The sequence below is a fragment of the Papaver somniferum genome, chromosome 3 (genome assembly GCF_003573695.1).
Source record: "Papaver somniferum cultivar HN1 chromosome 3, ASM357369v1, whole genome shotgun sequence".
Classification (NCBI taxonomy): domain Eukaryota; kingdom Viridiplantae; phylum Streptophyta; class Magnoliopsida; order Ranunculales; family Papaveraceae; genus Papaver; species Papaver somniferum.
This window is the reverse complement of record NC_039360.1, coordinates 63,426,394-63,448,434: the sequence shown is the minus strand read 5'-3', so window position 1 is coordinate 63,448,434 and position 22,041 is coordinate 63,426,394. Positions and strand designations below refer to the sequence as shown.

Genomic DNA, 22,041 nt, shown 5'->3' with positions numbered 1-22,041 from the left:
TTGGGAAGACAGTGTACCTAACAGCCAATTTGGTTTCACTATTCTACTGGAAATACAATGCTTGAATAGTTAGTTGAATTCCATATTAACCTACAACGAAAGAACTAACGTTCACAAAATAAAGACCTTTGAATCACCATTCAAATAACTTGGCTCTTTTACAAGCATATTTGCCAAGGAGTTTCGGAATCAGTATAATAATACACAAATTCAGGACTAGCAAGCTTCAAATAAGACCCTATTTACAATGGCAGAGTCACACGCACCCTGGAATCGAAACCAACTTCGGCAGACAGACCAACATAACAGAAAAACACTCAACCCTTTACAGCAATTAAAACATCAAAATAAATGAACAAACATATCAATATTCTTCAAGTGCAGGTAAATCCTCTTCATCCGGAACTGCCATAACCCATTCCCCATCTTCACTAAGCACCATTCTTTTGTTCCTTTCAACCCACCATGAACCTGGAAATAAAGCTTCATCCTTCAAATAATCACAAGATTTGTTAACCAATGCAAGACTTCTCTTCACTTTCAAGTCAAATTCTCCGTCTTTCCCGTTCCAACCTGCAACTATGTGGAGAATAGCTTGTAGATTATGCCAATCACTTGGATTTTTCGAGTCCTTCAAACTGTTGGATTTGCGAGTATCAATCTCAAGCTCCACGCCAGTATAAGCATACCCCAATAACCTACTAGGATAATGAGTTATAAGATCGATTTCATTCTTTACGTGCAAGATCCGCAGGTTAGAAAACGTCTTCAGCCTCTCGTTAAAAGCATTATTCCCAATTTGTGGGGAGCCGAATACAATAGCCGTCACAGGTATTTTAGATAACCCGTTCTCGACCAAATCGAAGGCGCTTAAAATCGCCAAACTTGCACCCAGGCTGTGACCTGTAAGTACTACACTTACATTTTCGTCTTTGTACCTGGTTACTAGTGCTCTTATCTTTGTAAGTATCTGGGTTCTTGCACTTAACTTTGTGAATTTGGGTTTGCCGAGTTGTACACTGCAAGCCAACCTTTCATAACTTTGGGTTGATCGTCATCTGCGTCGTCGTCTTCATCATCATCATTATCATTTTTGCCGGTGAAGAAATCATACCAATGGTGATGGCGCTCTTCCTCGACTCTAGTAGCTTCCAGTTCCGGATTCAATAACGGCTTAACCGATGTCTGCACAGCCTCAAGAACATTCATCCATTCAAGTGTTCTTATCGTTCCACGCCAGGCTACATATATCTCCCGTCTTCCTAATCTTTCACTAGCTTCGTCAGTGCTGACTGCAATGTAACCGATCCAGTTAGATTCAGTGCTCCATGCTTCATTCGAGAACGAAAAACTTAAGAAAGCTTTTGGAAGGTTAATTTTCGATGTTGCGTAGAGAAACGAATCGACGATGTAATCATTTTCTGCCAATTTGTTAGCAACTTTCTTGAAAAAACCCATTTTTGCCTAAACGACTACTACCGCAGTATTTTGAGTGTTCATCGCTGTCGAATGAGTCGTATGTTCCTTGACAAAAATCGCCACACCGGATAATCAGGTTCCGAAGGTTGAAATCAAGCGGTTCGAGCAACCCTACCCATTGATTGCTTCCTAGTATTTCCTCCCATTCATTTTGAGACATCTACATTTTGATCACCAAATTTTGTCAGAAATTCTCTCAGGAGATTCAATTGCAAAAGTCTTAATAGTGATCTGAAATGGGTTTCATATGAGGGATAAATAGTGTCAATAGCAGCCAAGGCTAATAACAGCGAAAGATTAGGTGGAAAGAATAATTCGTGGCCTAATTTTCTTTACATTAAGACGTGTAATGATCCCTTTAGCGGACATTTTAAATTAGCAAATATATTAATTTAATGAAGGACCGATAGAATGAACTCAATTATTCTTGAGAGGGAAGAAGTCTGTGGTGTAGATTATTCAGACTATTTCCTTTTCAAGGGATAAGATAGGCACGATAAATGCTATAAGGTGGGTTCTACTTTGTTAATGCCTTGTTGGCCCTCGACAGTATTACTACTTTTGACAAGGAATAGTAACATAATAATGATCGCTATTTGCTATATATCGTTATCTTACATGATATAATCATATAATGGAGACGAAGAGCAATCAAAGCTAATCCTAAATGAGTTAAGTGAGTGTGGTCTTGTCGGTTTAACTAAGGTTTACTACAGTTATATGTACACCTTTCATCATCCACCACGTGTACAGAAAGAAACACGTGGAAGGTATGCAAAACAAGATATCAAAACATGATAGCAAGCATCTCATCAGAAGATGCTACCGGTCAGTAGATCTGACGGTAAGGGACAGAGGATCACAGAGGTATGATGGTTCATAGGAGCACCAGATAATACCCCTTGGGTGTTATCACACCCAATCCCGAGGAAGATCCCAGATCAACGGCCGAGAGGAAGTTTGGCTGACACAGATGTGACCAGACAAAGAGACACTTGTCTGACACGAGCAAACATCCATCTACCCGCATTAAATACCAAAGAGATATACACGTGTCAATCAGCGCGTGGAAGAGGCGAGGATAATCCTTCGTATTCAAGCTCAGGCCGCGACATATGCCGAAGACTTCTACGTAATAGGCACAAAGCACAAGAAGATAAGATTACAACGACGCCTCAGAAATGGTACCCACGTTCCAACCCTATAAATACCCCTCTCCACTAAGAGAGAAGGGGTCGACCAATTGAGAGCAATTATAGGAGAATATAGGAGAGAGAAATAAGAAGAGTAAGTAATTCCCCTACTTCCGCAGACCTATGTATACTCTAGAGTCATTCGACTATCTTTGTAACCATTCAATACATAGTGAAACACCAACCCCGTGGATGTAGGCGTTAGTGCCGAACCACGTAAATCTGTCTTATTTACATTTCAGCACCTTACATTCAGCGTTAAACTTCATATGCTTTACATTTATACTTGATTCTTGGTTTATTCCTTTATACGAACATTATTTATGATAATATCCGACTAGACAATGACAAGCCCGAAGGCTTCGAGTCGATGAATCGATATAATCATCCCCGTTACGCATACGACGTAGAATTCTAGAATTAGGATGTATGCGAACATTGTTTGTGAACATGTGGATGGCTTCGTGATTTATGTGTTCACAATCTGGCGCTAGAAACAGGGACTTTGTCCCGGTAAAAGATTTATCTTATCCTGTGATTTCACCTTAAACGCGCATTATGGTTGTGCCCTATTCTGGGTTCAGCGTGCTTTCAAAACCTTTTTTATTCTGGGTTCATGATCTTCATTTTCACAAACACCATTTCAAAGCAGACAAACCCACGGCTATCTATCACAGATTTGCACGTAAGGCGTTTTCCTTTTAAAACTAAGACTTAATAATCCAGATTCATGAGTTCACGCGACGGATCTGCCTTTTCAAGAGTTTTCTTTTCAAAAGTAGTCTGAAAACAAGGTCCATGATTGTTTATTAGAGGATTTGTATTGCAAAAACTAGACCGAAGTCTTTATTTCTCTTTTATTAAGGCCCTTGGGCAGCTCATTTCCTTCTATTCCAATAATTTGCGGATACGAATGGCACTAACCCGATCCTCGTGGATATCTTTGGTTCTCTTTATTTATTCCCCTATGCAGAAAAAAATTAAAAATGGAAAAGATACTAGAGGCAGGAAAAACCAAAGCCTCATCAAAGGAGACACCGAGGATTACCCCGGTCATGACCCGAAGCAAGCAGAAAGGAGACAAAGCTAAAACAGCTACTCAGAGGCAGGATGCTGCGGAAATCACCTCACCTATGAACACTAACTCCATTGCAGCCGCGGCTCTCAAAGCAGCAGCCACGAAGACTGTTGCGGCCCTCCAGGCTACAGAAGCTAACAAGACTTTGGTTTCAAACCAAATCCATCAACAAAAAGAAGGGGTGGCAGAATCTATGACACATCAGCCCGCACATCCAGAAATCTTCGGAATGCCGTCAACCAACGGTCAGAATCAAACCATACCAGTGGTTTTAGTACCGCAAGTGGAAGCTCAACCGAGGGGACCAAACTTGGAGATACCAACAATTGAAGCTGATCCTCGGCCACCCTTAATACACACAGTATACGAAGGGGGAACTATGGTCGTAGGGGTACAAGCCGGAACTCCCAATCAGGGATCAAACCAGTCCCACCGACTGATGGTAGAGCTCGAAGAATTGAAAAAGAGCCAGCAGGTATACGCAGATGTCGTAGCTCTTCTGGCTAGGGAGAACCAAGACTTGAAAGATAGTATTGCCCAAAGCACGAAGACTAGACAACAACTGGAGGAAGCAAATTCTAAAGCACCAGAGCCTAATCGAGACCGAAGAATCATCCTAGCAAACGCCGCCAGGGGAAGCAGTGCATCCGATCCGGAATATGCCGCCGAAGACTTAGACTATTATGACAGTGAAGTTCGAAGAAAGAAACGCTCAACTGAGCATGAGAACGTGGGATATTACCGCGCAATGGAGGAGCTGCGTGATGAGATGATGGCTGAGATCAGGCAGTTAAAAGCCAGACAAGGCGGAGGAAGGCTTGAAGAGGTGATGAAAGAAGCTAACTCCACGCCCCTAACTCATCGCCTGGCAAATACCCCCATTCCGTTAAAGTGCCCTGTCCCAACTTTTGAATGCTATGACGGATCCAGTGATCCCGCGGCACATATCCGGTATTATAATCGTATCTTAGCCCGATGGAGTCAAAACGACGCCGTCCTCTGTAGATATTTCCCATCAAGTCTGAAGGGATCGGCTTTGTCTTGGTTTGACAACCTGCCACCTGATTCCATCAACTCCTACGATCAACTCGCAGAGAAATTCTTGAGAACCTACATGTACAACAAAGCTGTCAACACCGGAATGGATAAACTTTTTTCTCTGGCAATTGGTTACAAGGAGAACACGAGGGAATACACCAACAGATGGCACAAGATCTGCCAAGCCATAGGGAGTGTGGATCCCGTAGTAAGCATCAACTGCTACAAGTGGGGATTAGACCGAATGAGTCCACTATTTGTTGAGATCCACGGAAGCGTACCTAAGACAGAAGGAGATCTTCGAATAATTATTGAGAAGTATGCTCGTCTTGAAGAAATCCAGCGTGAGAACCCGAGGGCACAAACGCAGAGGTCTCACCGTACCAATTCCGCAGAACAAACCAGCGGGGCCAAAAGAAATAGCTCAGTGGAACGACACGAAGATAGGAAGGAACGAGAGATGAACGACGAAAAGACGATCGAAAATTCGAAGATCAGGTTTACACGAAGCTCAATGCTAGCTACGCTCGGATCTTGCGAGAGATCAAAGGAAGGGAAAATTTGGAGTGGCCGTGGTCTAAGGGAAAACACCCCCAAGACCGAGAAGTCTAAAGATTACTGTGAGTATCATTGCTTCAATGGACACCAGACCGAGAAATGCAAAAACCTCAAAATAATGATCCAAAAATTGATTGATGCTGGCGAACTCAAGCAATACATACGAAAGGAGTCACCGAGGACAGATCCAAACGAACCAAGCAAGTCCAACTTCCAGAGGGAAACCGCACAATCAACACCATCTCGTGTTCCGAAGCCGCAGGGCCCTCACTTACAGCGCAGATAGGAAAGAGGCTACGAAGCAATTCGAAGACCACTGCGAATTATATAAGATTGATGGCGTAGAGGTGGACGAGCACGAAGAGTGGATGGACGCACCTATCATCTTCGATATGAAGATATGGAAGACCATAACGATCCCTTGGTCCTCACACTACCAGTGGCCGGATGTAACCTCAAAAAGATCCTCATCGACGGGGGAAGCTCAGTGAACGTTCTATTCTACGACGCCTTCAAACGGATGAAGCTCCATGATGAACACTGATGACCTCTTATTACACCATCTACGGGTTCAACGGAGCGCCCACAAAGCCATTGGGAGACATCGTGTTGCAGGTGAACGCCGGGCCCATGAAAGTAGAAACACGATTCAGCGTGGTGACGCCCCATCCCCCTATAACGCCATTATTGGACGAAAGTGGGTACATAAACTCAAGGGAGTGGCAGCAACTTACTACCAATATCTCAGGTTCCCTACACCCGAGGGAGTGATGGAAATCAAGGGAGATCGGGTCTCTGCAAAAGAGTGCCACCACTCAGGATCGTATCAACAACGAACAGGAAGAGCAGCGAAAAACCCGAAGGATCAAAAATAAAGAAGCTGCGAAAGAAAAGGCCATAGACCTGTTCCTCAAGGAAACCACAGGGAAGGGCTTGACAAAAGATGATAATGTCCTTAACACAGAGGCAAGTACTTCAGCAGCCAACGAAGGACAGAAACATACCAAATAGCAATTAAAGAACGTCCCAGTCCTTGGGGACCCGAAGCCGGTGTTCACACCAGTGGAGCCCGTAAAAGAAATCAACATAGGAATGGAAGAAAACCCGAAGATGATCAAAGTAGGGACCATAATGGACGAAAAAAGAGAAGATTCCTTAACCAAATTACTTAAAGAATACGCGGATGTATTCGCCTGGAAGTTAGGAGACATGTCGGGGATTGATCCGAAAATAATCCAACACGAGCTGCGCATCAAACCAGGCACGCTACCTTTCAGGCAGAAAATAAGAAAAGTTGCACCAGAGTATCATAAGGCAGTAGAAACAGAACTTCGGAAACTACTAGAAGCAGGCTTCATCAAGGAAGTCAAATACCCTACATGGATCTCCAACATGGTCGTCGTTCCTAAGAAAAATGGAGGGATTAGGATATGCATCGACTTTACTAACCTCAACAAGGCATGTCCAAAGGACAGCTATCCCCTTCCAATCATAGATCAGCTGGTTGAAGCAGTGGAAGGATACGAAGAGCTGTCATTTATGGACGGACATTCTGGTTACAACCAAGTAGCCATGGCAGAAGAAGATCAACTACACATAGCATTCTACACCCCGCATGGCCTTTATTGCTACACTAGAATGCCCTTTGGACTTCGAAACGCAGTGGCAACGTACCAAAGAATGGTCGATGCTATCTTCAGGCCATGGATTGGTAGTACCCTAGAAGTCTACGTTGATGACATGCTCGTCAAAAGTAGGCTGTGCAAAGATCACCACCGGGACCTGAGAGATATTTTCGAAGCAATGAGGAAACATCACATGAAAGTAAATCCAGAAAAATGCACTTTCGGTGTCACCTCAGAGAAATTCCTCGGATATCTGGTAACAAAAAGGGGCATTGAGGTAGACCCCGCGAAGATTCAAGCCATAGTGGAAATGCCATCTCTGAAGAATTTAAAAGAGGTGCAAAAGCTCAATGGGTCCTTAGCAGCCTTGGGCAGATTTATTGCCCGATCCTCGGACAAATGCAAATATTTTTTCAATATTCTCAAAAAAGGGAGTAAGTTTGAATGGACCGCAGAATGCGAAGAAGCCTTCCAAAGAATCAAGGAACACCTGGCTTCAATTCCAATCCTGCAGAATCCTGATCCTGATGAGTTTTTAGCATTGTACATAGCAGCGACAGAAGACGCAGTTAGCGCAGTGTTGGTCAAAACCAATACGAAGATAGAACAACCTATCTATTATGTCAGTAAGACCCTCAATTCTGCAGAAAGGAATTACACGAAGATCGAACAACTCATCCTGGCATTGGTATGGGCTACTCAAAAGCTGAGAACCTATTTCCTAACTCACTTCATCCGCGTCCCATGCAAAGCACAACTGGAAGCAGTCCTCAAAAGCGTGGGAAAAGTAGGTAGAATATCCAAGTGGAACACCCACCTGGACCAATTCAACATCATTCATGAAATTCAACATTCCCAAAAATCCCAAGTTTTGGCGGATTTCTTAGCATACCTCCCCCTGGACAACGATGAAGAGATTAGGGGAATACCAGAAGCCGACGAGGAAAGCAAGGATCCAGTTGATGTCCTCGAACCCGCGAGTCAAAGACAATGGGAAGTCTTCGTTAATGGTTACAAAAATAAGGAAGGGGCAGGAATAGGCATTGTCATCACCACCCCAACTGGAGAAATGATCGTACATGCACTCAGGTTAGAATTCAAAGAGCATACTAATAACATCGTCGAATACAAGGCAGTCGTACATGCCCTCCGCTTAATAATAGAGATGGGGGTAACTGATGTAAGACTGACAAGTGATTCGCATATTGTCATACGGCAAATAGGGCTCGAATACAATGTGTACGACGACACCCTCTCAGCTTACATGGCCTTGGTCCAAACATTGGCATCACAAATTCCGAACATCAAGTTCCGGCACTTATGCAGAAGGGATCTCAGGCACGTGGATGCCCTAGCATATATATCATCCATGCTGACGGATAAGAGTATTGAATCTATCAAAATAACAAGGGTATACGAGCCTTCGATTGCAACACAATTTTCCTTTGTTAAAAATCAAGATACAGTGGAAGAAAATATCGAAGATCAGGTGGGAGAAGACATCCGTGACGATTTTGACGAAGAAGATATCCTGTCAAGAACAAATCAAGACGAAGATTTCAACAACGAAGATAATTGGAGAATGATGATCCATGCGTTTCTCAAGGATGGAACCTTACCCGCGGATCACAAACAAACCAGGAAAATACCCTCCAAAGTAGGAAGATATGATCTTCGGGATGGGATCCTGTACAAGAAATCTTTCCTCGGACCGTTACTACGTTGCTTATCCAGGAAAGAGGGGCATCGAATTCTAAACGACATCCATTATGGTGACGCAGGGAATCATAGCGGCATGAGATCACTAGCCGAAAAAGCAAAAATGCAAGGATATTACTGGCCCACAATGATACAAGATGCTGCAAGAATGTCCCGACGATGTGAAGAATGTCAGTGTTTCGCCAAAAAGATACACGCACCAGCAACAACGTTGAATTCTGTGGATAGTTCATGGACATTTGCAAAATGGGGCATATATATCGTTGGTCCTTTCATCGAAGGATCATGGAAAAGACGATTTTTGATAGTAGCCACGGACTACTTCAGTAAATGGGTGGAAGCCAAAGCCTTAGCCAGGATCAGAGACGTGGACGTGTTTACTTTCATATTCCAAAAAATTATTTGCAGGTTCGGCATACCAGCGGAAATCGTGTCCGATAATGGTAAACAATTACAGGGAAAAAACATAGACATGCTCTTCGACACTTTCAAAATAAGGAAAAACAAGTCCACCCCCATATACCCTCAAAGCAACGGACAAGCGGAAGCTACTAACAAGACCCTCGCCCTTATCCTCAAAAAGCAATTAGACGAACACAAGGGGCGATGGTGTGAACAGCTACACAATGTATTATGGGCATACAGGACAACACGAAGATCTGCCACTGGGGAGTCCCCATTTCTCCTCACTTATGGAGCTGAAGCAGTCATCCCAACAGAGATCCTCATGCCAACCACAAAGACCGAAGCATGGGAGAAAAATCTCACAACAGACATGATGTTAGAGAGACTGGACGACCTGGAAGGAAGGAGGGAAGCAGCATTGCAAAAGATGGAAAATTATCAACGGAGACTAGCGAGAGAGTACAACAAAAAGGTTAAGCTTCGAAATTTTGTAGAAGGGCAGTATGTGCTAAGAACAATCCCGCAGTCTCAACGAGAGAAGAAATGGGGAAAGTTAGCACCTACATGGGGAGGACCTTTTATAATACACGTCATTGCGGGAAACGGTTCCTACTATCTTCGCAATCTGAAAGGCGAGGTCCTCTGGCACCCTTGGAATGCTAAAGGGCTCAAACCATACTACCCATAGGAGCAGCGCAGCTTTGCATCTGCGTGAAGAATACCAGAAGAAGAAGGCAGCGTAACCGCTTTACATGTTTCTATCTCTGGACGAGGAGTAGCAGGCCTCAACCTATCAATCAAACAAACTTTTTGGGAAATCTTCAAGCAAACGAAATGGTCAAAAGGCCCGCTGGATGAACGCATGTACATTACATAATAAATTAACAATATTGGGGAAAGTAGTTAATCTACAATCTCTCAGGGCTCCCCTATCAGTGTCTATGAGTGTAAGACCAGGGGGAAGGCACCCAGCAGAAAGAGATACCCAACCAATTTTAAGGCAGCGGGTCGACGGAATGGGTGCATATAAATATTTTCAAATAAGCATTCCATATCTTAGAATGCTGCCTCGGCCCCCACTGTTTGGGAATCCTCTGGCCCAGGATTCGCCAGCGGGGTGTCAGGTCTCAAGACGATCACGAAGATATGCCAAAAGGATGATCAATTTCATAAAGAGTTGATTACAAGATTCAGCAAATAAGATAAATCAGGAAACACATCAAAAAATGATCCGAAATTATATAATCAATAAGGATCAACTTTCTATGACTAATAAAAGAAATCTACTTGGACGATACAGCTCCATCAACAGGGTTGTCTCTGCGAGATGAAGGTACGCTACCACCTGAAGAGGGCCCAGAAGAACCAGGCAAGGGCGCGGGAAGGGGAAGGCGCGGATAATTCTTGACAAGACCATGTTCGACTTTAAGACCAAGTTCAATCTTATCTAGGACTTTGTTGGTCTCTTCAGCCAACTGACATCGAGCTTTATAAGTGATAACAGCGGTCCGCTGGTTGGCCTGAGACAGCAATGCAGATAGGCGTTCCGCCTCTTTGGAGGAAATCTCCGCTGCTTCCTCACGAGACGCGGCCAACCCTTTGAAATAGTTGGCTTGTCCTTCCTGCTGCACTAAGGCAGATTGAGTTTTTTTAAGCTCATCATTTGCTGCGTGAAGCTGTCCCTCGAGTGCTGAAAACAAGAAATACCAAGGGGTTAAAACGAAGAAATAACAGAATCACACTCGATAAAACGAGGTTATACCTTCGACATTAGCCGAAGCCTCTTCATACTCATTGACAACTGCGTCCCGAGCCTCATCAAGAAAGTCATATTCGGTGGATAGTTTCTTATAATCCGTTTGAAGGTTCGTAAGAGCAAATTGACTCGCGTCTAAATCTACCTGCTTCATTGAATCCAAGTGACGAAGATGGTTGACTTCGTCATTCATCTCCCCCATCCTTTTATGGAGTCGATACACATTCACTTCAAGATCTCTTTCAGACTCCACTTGGCGAGCAACATCAGCTCGAGACGCTGCTAGGGATTTACTAAGAGCACCAACCTCGGCCCTAGCATTATCTCTTTCCTCGGAAATATGCAGCATACTATCCCTAACCCCGGGGCCTAAGAAAGAACGAGCCTGTTGTAACTCTCCTTCCAAAAAGCGCACTCTAGCCTCTAAGTCCGAAGCATGTTCTCGAGCATCACGCAGGTTGTCACGCGTCCATAGAAGCGTACCATTAAACAAAAAACGGTCATGATTGTACTTATTTTGCATATCAACCATCAGTGTTCGCTTTTCACGCCACTCAGCTGTTAAGGCGTTTTGCTCGTCAGCACGAGCATTCCACTTTACGGCTTCGCTTTTCAACTTACCCACCAACTCTGCAATACGGGATTTCTGTCGTTCCCTTTCTTTCCGAAGCCAAATCAGCTCGGGGACTCCATCCACTGAAGATATGGTGGGGAGACTCAGACATAACACCAAAATACAGATAGGGAATCACGAGGAGTGAAAGATCCGTAAAATACGAACCTGTGAAGGACGAGACATTTCTACGAGTCTGCTCCAATTCGTTGCGGACTGTAGCAGGTTCTGAACGAAGACTCTCCTCAGCATTACCCAGCTGTTCTTTTTCCTTCATACGGCCCCCTCAGTTCATTTATTTCCACTTCAGCCGCAGACAGTTCCTCTTCTCTATTACGAAGCTTGGCCTCCAACTTTAAAGACTTTGCTTTGAAGAATTGGTATAGAACATGGTTATAATGTTCGCTCCTCATCATCTACGTCACAAACAACAAACATTATTATACCAAAGGGATCGGATATCACGAAGAATACAATGTGCGGATATCATGAAAAAAAAGAGTACAAGGATTTACCTCTAAGACACGCTGCTGGGGAAAACCGTATTGGTACCCGTCAGCTATGGCCATCATATCAGCAACATAGGAGGGAGGGTTAACCACTAGGTTAGCTTCCGAAGCTCTCAGATTATTCTCCCACATCTCAGCAACGCGGGCTTCAGAAGACAATTGCATCATCCGACGAGTATAAGCGTCGGAATTCTTCTCACCAGTGACCACTGGAGCAGGGTTAGGGACGAACATCAGTTTCTTCTTCTTAAGCCAAGCCAAAATGTCATCTTCACCTTCAGGCATTAGCGAGTAAGGGAAATCCTCTGAAGGAGACTCAACCGTAAACTTCCCCTTGGCGGTTATCTCCTCACCCGCGCAAGTCTCGACATTACCACCCTCAGCATGACCACCTGCCAAGATTCCCAAGCACATCCCAATCATCATTTGGGGAAAGCAATGAGAAGTCTTCGGCAAGACCCATGGCAGCATTCACATTAAAGGATTCCCCCGCGGAATATATCCTACCGAAAGAAAATTCAGGGGAAATAACGGGTAGAGTACCCACACCAACAATATCATCGCCAACAGGGGAAGATCCACCCCCGCTAGTACCACCAACGGTAATATTACCCTCAGCCTCACCATCAACACCCGCGGCAACTTCTTCTTCACCATCACCACCCGCGACAACTTCTTCTTTACCATTACCACCTTCGTCATCAGGGTGAGAAGTGTCGGTACGCTCTTCTCCATTGGACATTTCTTCATCCTCACCATACCCTTCGTTTACGGGACTCGTAACCTCCTCATAACCCTCAGCCTCACCGGTAACCGCAGTAGAAGATTGTTTGGGTCCAAGTTTCTTCTTCTTCGACACCTACAAACCAGTATACATCCCACAAAGGCTCATTTTTGCCCTCACTTCAAAAATGAAAATTATTTCAAGCAAGGAAAAAGGGGCAAATGAATAGAGAATATAAGAAAAAACTATACCTTGGCAGCAACAGCACTCTTCGTTGGATGGGTAGCACCAGAACCTTCCTCCTCATATCCATCAACGACATCAAGAGCATAAGGAAAATTCATGCCCGCGAAATTCGGACGCCAAGGACAGAAATCTCCATAACGAGCAGGAGGAGTTTCACGAGACTTGCTATTTTCAGAAGGACGCCAACCGCGTGGACCCGGAATCCATCCATAAGCCCAAGGACCAACTACCTCAATAACAGTAGCATGTCATTCATAATCATGGTCACGCTTAATCCTTTCACGAGCAGGAAAGAGTTTCCGTTTAGCAGATCCCTCAGTACCAGGAACATACTTCAGCTTGGCATCACTTACCTCACTCAAGACGAATTTCACCACGGGGAGCAGCAATATTACGAAGACTAACACTCCACGGCTTACGGTTTCTGCTGTTGACATAATCCCCAAAAGAACTGTTAAAATTCTGAGGAGTGTACCACTCTCTCTCAGCAGGATTTGGAACATAGAAGGTCATCATAGTCTCTCCCTTGCTTCGCAGGTTACATTCCTTCAGTGAACGAAGATAATTCCCAGATAGTTGTGACACGGAACGATTATGAGTGTTCGTGGAAGAGCCTTCGCGACTAGCCAACACGTCATAATAAAAGGAGTCACCCGACTTATATAGGGGCAACATGAGACCCGCCTCGAAGGTTCCAACCGTAGTCAACAGATGAAAGTCGTCAAACTGATAATTAGCAAGGAGCTCGTAAGTGATATCATCGTCAGGGGCATAGAAGCGAACCTCAAAAGATTGAAGTTCATGTTTTTCCTTGAACATCTCAAGATCAATATGCTTGAAAGTGACCTTATTTTTACCAACTGAAATGCTGCGTATCACGGAGACAGTTTCTTCTTCGTCTGGGAATCAGAAGTAGGACTCAATTCCGAAGCTTTCCTTTTAGAAGGAAGATTTTTAGACGGATCAGCTCTCAACATAGTACCCTTGGAGTACTTCCCTTTGAAAGAAACCGCGGGAGGAGGCGGCAAATATTTCTGCGGAGGCACTGAAGGAGGAGCCATTGAACGAAGGGGCGGAGCATCCACTATTTCAGTACGAGGAGGAGGAGCCCACGTACTCCTAGAGTCATCACGAGGAGGAGCCTGCGTACTCCTAGAATCTTCACGAGGACGAGAAGGGGCGCGGTTAACAGCATACCTAGATCCAGAAGGACCCTTCGGCATATCCCATTTCTTAGTAGGCACAACCTTCGCACCAGAGGAAGATGAAACCCTATGACCCCGAGGATCCGATTGCGAAGACTTGTAAGGACCTTCCCCAAGTGGAGATCTGTCAGAATCTCGACGCGGAGGGGATCTTGGCGGACTAGACGACGGGGTTTGGTAAGGAGCCCGTGGACGATCAGACATATCTACAAGGAAACACAAAAATAGTTCAGAGAAGAATACGAGGAGATCACTAAAGATCAAAAAACCCATAATTGATGGTTCATCCGGATAAACATTAAAAACCCTAAGAACTAAAAAATAATCCATCCGACTCCAGGGATAATACTCAGATACAGACTCACAGACGTTGTAACAAAGAACAGGGGCATATATGCTTCGACATGTATGATCTTCATCGCAAAACCAAGAATACAACAACAGGAGACAAACGGGTAGATACATAGATAAATCAATGATGAACAGCTAATGAAAAACCCCATACCTGTATAGAAGAGGACGACAAGCACCAACCACAGTCGAAGAAAGGAGGATCGGAGATATCAAAATAATTGAATGCTGCTATCTTCAAAATTGAATGCTAGAGAAACAGAAATAATACCCCTTTCAGATGATAATAAATTGAATGTTGTTATCTTCCTCACAAGAATGATGATAATAAATGACTAAAGAACAAGAATAGAAAACAATAAGAGAATGAACACTGACAAGAAGAGGATAAACGTTTTTTTTTCACATTCTCTTTCCTATTTATGAAGCTAGAGAAGACAATAACTGCTCCTCGTACCAAGGAGCAGTTACGGGGAAAGTTAATGCAAAGTGGGAAACGTGTAGGACTACCTTTCTTCTTCAAAATTGCAAAATACGCCCAAGTTAGAAGAAGAGGGGAAAATTGTATGTACACCTTTCATCATCCACCACGTGTAAAGAAAGAGACACGTGGAAGGCATGCAAAACAAGATATCAAAACATGATAGCAAGCATCTCATCAGAAGATGCCACCGGTCAGCAGATCTGACGGTCAGAGACAGAGGATCACAGAGGTATGATGGCCCAGAGGAGCACCAGATAATACCCCTTGGGTGTTATCACACCCAATCCCGAGGAAGATCCTAGATCAACGGCCGAGAGGAAGTTTGGCTGACACAGATGTGACCAGAAAAAGAGACACTTGTCTGACACGAGCATACATCCATCTACCCGCATTAAATACCAAAGAGATATACACGTGTCAATCAGCGTGTGAAAGAGGCGAGGATAATACTTCGTATTCAAGCTCAGGCCGCGGCATATGCCGAATACCTCTGCGTAATAGGCACAAAGCACAAGAAGATAAGATTACAACGGCGCCTCAGAAATGGGACCCACGTTCCAACCCTATAAATACCCCTCTCCACTAAGAGAGAAGGGGTCGACCAATTGAGAGCATTTATAAGAGAATATAGGAGAGAGAAATAGGAAAGTAAGTAATTCCCCTACTTCCGCAGACCTATGTATACTCTAAAGTCATTTGACTATCTTTGTAACCATTCAATACATAGTGAAACACCAACCCCGTGGATGTAGGCCTTAGTGCCGAACCACGTAAATCTGTCTTATTTACATTTCAACACCTTACATTCAGCGTTAAACTTCATATGCTTTACATTTATACTTGATTCTTGGTTTATTCCTTTATACAAATATTATTTATGATAATATTCGACTAGACAATGACAAGCCCGAAGGCTTCGAGTCGATGAATCGATATAATCATCCCCGTTCTGCATACGACGTACAATTCTAGAATTAGGATGTATGCGAATATTGTTTGTGAACACGTGGATGGCTTCGTGATTTATGTGTTCACAACAGTCTTGGTCTAACAATAATATTGACCACCACGTTTAATTTCTGATGAATTCCGCAAAAAACAAACAAAGATATCTGTTTCCAGTTTATCTGGATCAAAATAACGATATTTAAAATTTGTTTAATCCTTTGCTCTTTCTGCTTCTCCTAAATGGAATAACTTGTTTTGTCATCTTTGTTAGGGATGGAATATTCGAACGGATGAATCAATAGATATACTAAAACGAGTTGACTGCCGAGTACTTCTTTGTGGGGGAACAATAAATGACCAATAGAATTATTATATTGAAAGTTGGTTTTGAGGCTATCAAAATAAAATTGTTGCCGGCTGGCTTCATCACAGCCTGGTTAATGTAAAGTATAATTTTTTTTTTGTTAAGAAACACACCATTGCATTAACAAACAAGAGAGTTGCAGATTACATTTAGGTTTACCTTCTTAAAAAGAGAGTTCAGAATATTATGAAGGGAGAATCAAAGACCCTTAAGACTGTTTTTCCTAACCCGACGTGCAAGCCAATCAGCTAGGGGATTATTCAACCGCTTTATATACATAACTTTAAAATACACCGAACTAGAAAGTAAATTATGACAAAGTTCTAAAAGATCTAAACTTCTCCAATCCGCGTTGGAACTGCGACCATTCACAAATTCTACCAGTTGGAGACAATCACTAACAAACACCACTTTAGGAAGATCCATCTCTTCTGCCCAAAAGATTGCCAAAATTAGTGCAGCAGCTTCAGCTCCTACTGCATCTTGAATCAACCCAAAGTCAGATTTGGCCCTTCTTACTCTTCCTGCAACATCACACCAAATAACACCAATGCCCATTTTAAAATCTTTGAAAGAACCATCGACAAACATAAAATGATCAACATCAGACCCTAGAATTTTATCTTCACTAACACAATTCAAAGAGCAAGTTTGCGGTGCAATATAAGAACATATCATTCTCTTGATATTCAAAATGATCCTGTTCAAATCAACAGAAACACACTTGAAGACCACATCACACCTCAATTTCCAGACACTCTACATAACAATAGCAGCAACACTAGGGCAGGAAACATTAAAGGGGGGATATTCCCAGATTGGAGTCATGCCAGTAGAGGAAAATATCATCAATGCACTCAAAATCTGTTTGTACTAGATGTTGAAACGAAAGCCCAAACCAAATATGAGAGACCACGGGACAATTTATAAAAAGATGAATAATAGTTTCTTCATGTGTGTGGTAGAGAGGACAAGTCACATCCACATTCTGATTATAAAACTGCATCAGAGAATTAACATGCAACATATATGCAAAGATTTTCCACATAAAAAACTTAATTTTCGGTAAACATTCAATACCCCAAACCTTTCTCCAGAAAGCAGAATCCTCAGAAGAAGAGGTATCATTCATATAGATTCTATAAGCTGATTTAATAGTGAACTTACCATTACTGATATGAGCCCACATAATAGAGTCAGACTGAGACAGATTGATCCTAATAGACCTAATCCTAGTAACTTCATCAGGCGAGAATAATTAATTTAATAGAGAAACATTCCAAAAGTTAAGAGAATAATCCAGGAGTTCAGAGACATAAAAATAATTACTGCTACTAGAATGCATTGGAACTGGTGGATTAATCATCCCTGGAATCCAGACTGCGTTCCAAATAGGAGTGAGATCCCTGTTATTGATTTTAACTACCGAGTTGGCCTTAATGAATTACAGGCCATTAACAATACCTTTTCATATCTAAGAAGAAGAATCAACCGCCTTATCGATTTCTAACAAATTCTGGTTAGGGAAGTACTTGTCTTTAAGAAAATAAAAAAGCAAGTTATTCTGATTTTTCAAAAGTCTCCAACCCAGTTTACAAATGAACACCCTATTTGTAGCAAAAGAATTTTTAATTCCTAATCCACCGTTTAACTTAGACTTTCCTATATCACCCCATGAACGAAAATAAGCCGCATGCTTAGGATTCTTCTTAGACCACCAAAAAGTTCTCTGGATAGAATCTTTTTTACTAGTCATAATTTTCGGAAGTGGAAAACAAGCAATATGATAAATAGATAAGGTAGACAAAACTGTCATGAACCTACATGGTTCATTCAGCAAACCACGACCATCTCTAGTACTTACTTCTGGCAAGGGTAGCTTAGTAACTTCAATTAGAAAATATCCCAGGTTAATTCCTCGAGTTCTGTAATTCAATTATGATGTGTTTGTAGCCGTTAACTCTTGTCCTTGGGATTGGGCTATTAAACACCAATCATTTTTGTAACCTGGAAAATTAGTAAATGAAAAATCGTTTGCTTTCAGTCGAAAGTTAGGCTCTGAATCCTCAGAGAGAAAGCAGCTTGCTGCTATATCATCATCTTCATCTTGTAGTTGTACTTGGTACTATACAATTGGTATCAGACTTCCTTCCTGGAACCTATAGCCATGGCAACCAAAGAAAAGCTTCAGGAGATTTCATCCATTGTTGCTCAACATACGGATTCAATCTCAGATATCAAATCTGAGCTTAATTCCTTGAACTCAAAAATGAATATCATTATTTCCTTACTTGAATCACCACAACCACCAATTCCATCAAACCAATCTGACCCTCAAAGCTCAGATCTACCTCCACCCCCAGAAAATTCCTTCTCTGGAATTCAACAATTCATCAAAGAATTTTCACACCATGATCATCGTAAGTTTAATCGTACTCCAAAGGTGGATTTTTCCAGATTCAATGGTACTAATCCTCGAGGATGGGCTCTTAAATGTGAGCGGTATTTTTACCTTCACAAATTTCCAGACGATGAACGAGTTGATATGGCTGCTATCGATTTTGATTCTCAAGTCGATCCGTGGTATTTGAACTATCAGCAAGGTAAAGATTTCATTCCATGGGATACTTTTGTTCATGATTTATGTGCCCGATTTGAGGATGTTGCACAAGATAATTATGTCGGTAGCTTCAATAAACTATGTCAAACCACAACTGTTGAGGAATATTATGATACTTGGGAACATTATAAAAGCTATATGGTTTCTAATAACCCTCACCTTCCTGAGAGTTTTTATACTTTGAGTTTTATTAGTGGACTCAAAGAAGATATCCACACAGTTGTGCAAATGTTCAATCCAGAAACTACCTCTAAGGCATTTTATCTGGATAGATTACAACAGGCTTCTATGCATCTTCAGCCTAGACCAGTGAAATTCTTCACTAAACCATTTACACCTACACCCTTATCTGTCTCTCACCCACCCTCCACCATCAAACCTTTTTTCTCTCATTCTCCTTCGTACTCAAAAACCAATGTTTCTTCACCACCACCATTTGTGACTCATCCCCCTACACCTAAAAAAACTTCCCCAGACAACCCCTTACCTCCCATCAAAATACTAACTCATGCACAAATGCAAGTTCGCAAGGACAAGGGACTTTGTTATAACTGTGATGAAATAGGCTGAGTCACAGATGTAAGATTCAACAGTTATTCATGTTGATTGCTGATAATGACATTAAAGAACAAGAGGCCTTCTCCACTGAGGAAGCTAATGATACATCACCCTCTGGCGGCGATTCCCCTATTTAAATTTCATTACATGCCTTAACTGGGAATGTTACTCATGACATCATACGGATTTCTGGTCTTCTTAACAAGCATCCTGTTATGATCCTCATTGATACAGGGATTACACATAGTTTTATTGATGCAGCTTTAACATCTAAATTGGGTCTTCATGAGTCCCCTACTGGACATATGCTTGTTACAGTTTCTAATGGCGATAGCACTGTTAGTAAGGGTATTTGCCAGAATCTTAATTGGGAAATGCAGGGGTGCCAGTTCTCCGCCAACTTGAGAGCCTTTCCCTTGGGGGGATGCGACATTGTGTTGGGAGATGATTGGCTACGCCAACTTGGAGATTTTATTTTTAACTTCACCAAACTTAGGCTGTCTTTCTTTCACCAGGGGACTCAAATTACTCTTCAAGGTACTTCATCTAAATCTTCACTGAGTCTCATTAGTGGGTCATCACTTACAAAATTTATTAAGAATAACACCCCCACTCTTATTGGACAATTCTTTTCCATTTCTTCAACCCCTATTGGTCCACCACCTCCTGTAGTAGCTGGTCTTTTGGATTCTTTTTCAGATATATTTGCTGAGTCCTCTAGCTTACCACCATCTCGATCATTTGATCATAAAATTCCCTTAAAAGCTGGCTCTAACCCTACATCTCAAAGACCCTATAAATGTCCATATGTGCATAAATTTGTGGTTGAATCATTAGTTGCTGAAATGCTTTCATCTGGTATAATACAACCTAGTCATAGTCCCTTCACTGCTCCCATTCTTCTTGTCAAGAAAAAAGATAGTACATGGAGATTTTGTATCGACTATCGTAAACTCAATGACATTACTGTCAAAGACAAATTTCCAATACCTCTTATAGAAGAACTGTTAGATGAATCAAATGGGTCTGTAGTTTTTTCCAAGGACATACATAAGATTGATCTTCGTTCAGGTTATTACCAGATTCGGGTCTACGCTCCAGATATACATAAAACTGCTTTTCGTACTCACTCAAGGACATTATGAATTCAGAGTAATGCCTTTTGGGCTTACTAATGCTCCAGCAACATTCCAAGCACTAATGAATGAAGTTTCTCAGCCATACTTGCGTAAATTTGTACTTGTCTACTTCGACGACATATTAGTTTACAACCCATCCATGGAAGCTCACTTGGAGCATTTACAACTCACATTCTCCTTATTGAGAAAATATTCATTGTACGCTAAGTTGTCTAAGTGTGCTTTTTCACAACCTCAATTGGAGTATCTAGGTCATATTATCACTGCAGAGGGTGTAGCTGCTGATCCTGACAAGATTACGACAATGCTCAATTGGCCTCAACCCAAGACACTGAAGCATCTCAAAGGGTTTCTTGGCCTGACTGGCTATTACAGAAAGTTCATTAAAGGGTATGGTACTATATGTAGACCACTTACTGACATGTTGAAGAAGGATTCCTTCTCTTGGAATGCTAAAGCCACCACTGCTTTCTCAACTATCAAATTTGCAATGACTTCTGCACCAGTATTGGCTCTTCCATATTTCTCAAAACCATTCACTCTTGAAACAGATGCATGCTCCAGAGGTGTAGGTGCTGTCCTTATGCAAGAACATAAACCTATTGCATTTTTCAGTAAGCCACTAGGTCCTAAGGCATTAGCCTTATCTATTTATGAGAAAGAGTTTTTGGCAATTGTATTGTCTGTTCAGATATGGAGGCACTATTTATGCAGTCAACAATTCATAATTCACACAGACCACCAAAGTCTGAAGTACTTAATGGATCAGAAGCTATCCACTGCATTGCAGCAAAAGTGGTTGAACAAGTTGATAGGTTTAGATTATGTTATCAAATATAAAAAGGGATTGGAAAACAAGGTTGCTGATGCCTTATCTAGACTACCATCTGCTGAATGCTCTGCATTATCCTTATCTCAATCTCAATGGGTGCAAGATATAGTTTCTAGCTATGAGTCTGACACACTTGCTCAAAAACTTATTACTCAGTTGACTGTGACTCCAACTCACAACACCTACTCTTAAACTCATGGAATCCTGAAGTTTAAAGGCAGACTCTACATTGGTTCTAGTATTTCACTCAGATACAGTATATTACATTCCCTCCATTCTTCGGCCATAGGAGGCCACTCAGGTATTAATGGTACTTATCATAGAGCCAAAACCTCTTTCTACTGGCCAAATATGAAAACTGAAATCATTCAGTTCATCACCTCTTGTGATGTTTGTCAGTGCAGCAATGGGGAAAATACTCTTCCTGGTGGGTTGCTACAACCTTTACCCGTTCCAGATAATGCATGGCAACACATTTCTTTAGATTTCATAGAGGGTCTGCCTATGTCCTTTAGAAAGAATGTTATACTGGTTGTTGTGGATAGACTAACTAAATATAGTCATTTTATTCCACTTGGACACCCCTTCACTGCTGCT

The 22,041-nt window shown here is 42.2% G+C and overlaps 1 pseudogene; it reads right to left on the bottom strand.

Annotated features, from left to right (window-relative positions):
- Positions 1 to 108: 108 nt before the first annotated feature.
- On the bottom strand, positions 109 to 1,843 carry LOC113356330 (annotated as a pseudogene).
- Positions 1,844 to 22,041: the final 20,198 nt, after the last annotated feature.